Here is a 717-nt window from a genome sequence, read left to right on the forward strand (position 1 = left end):
GACCTGAGTAACAACAACCTGCAGGATTCAGGAGTGAAGGTGGTATCAGCTGGCCTAAATAGTCCAAAGTCTATACTGGAAACACTCAGGTTAGTGTACTGCTATTTGCATTTTAATATTATTATTCAGTTTGTCTACCTGCAAGAATATCCGCTAGACTCTTAAGTTAGTATTCCACAATTTGAAAAGGATGGCCTGTAATTTTTTCATAATAATCATTAAATAGACTTATCATCTGATTGTTTTCAGACTGAGTGGCTGTAACCTGTCAAAGAGAAGCTGTAAAGCTCTGTCCTCAGTTCTCAGCTCCCAGTCCTCTAGTCTGAGAGAGCTGGACCTGAGTAACAATGACCTGCAGGATTCAGGAGTGGAGCTGGTGTCAGCTGGACTGAAGAGTCCACACTGCAGACTGGAAACTCTCAGGTTAGTGTACTTCTGTTTAACAATGCAAATTTAACATTGTTATGATGCTCAATTAAATGTGGTAACAATAATTTACAGAAAGGGTTAGCTGACTCAGCAGCTTGTCAACAGTATGTCTTAGTTCACGTAAACTTGACTAAATTTGCCGTTGTAGTAAATGACACAATATTGATTTTCTTCTTTAATCTTTCAGTTCCAGTTCAATATGAGGGTTTTCACAACTATGTTGAATAGACTATGCAGAAATTGCTATGTGTGTGTGTGTGTGTGTGTGTGTGTGTGTGTGTGTGTGTG

The sequence above is a fragment of the Etheostoma spectabile genome, chromosome 15, assembly GCF_008692095.1.
Source record: "Etheostoma spectabile isolate EspeVRDwgs_2016 chromosome 15, UIUC_Espe_1.0, whole genome shotgun sequence".
In the NCBI taxonomy this organism is placed as follows: Eukaryota; Metazoa; Chordata; class Actinopteri; order Perciformes; family Percidae; genus Etheostoma; species Etheostoma spectabile.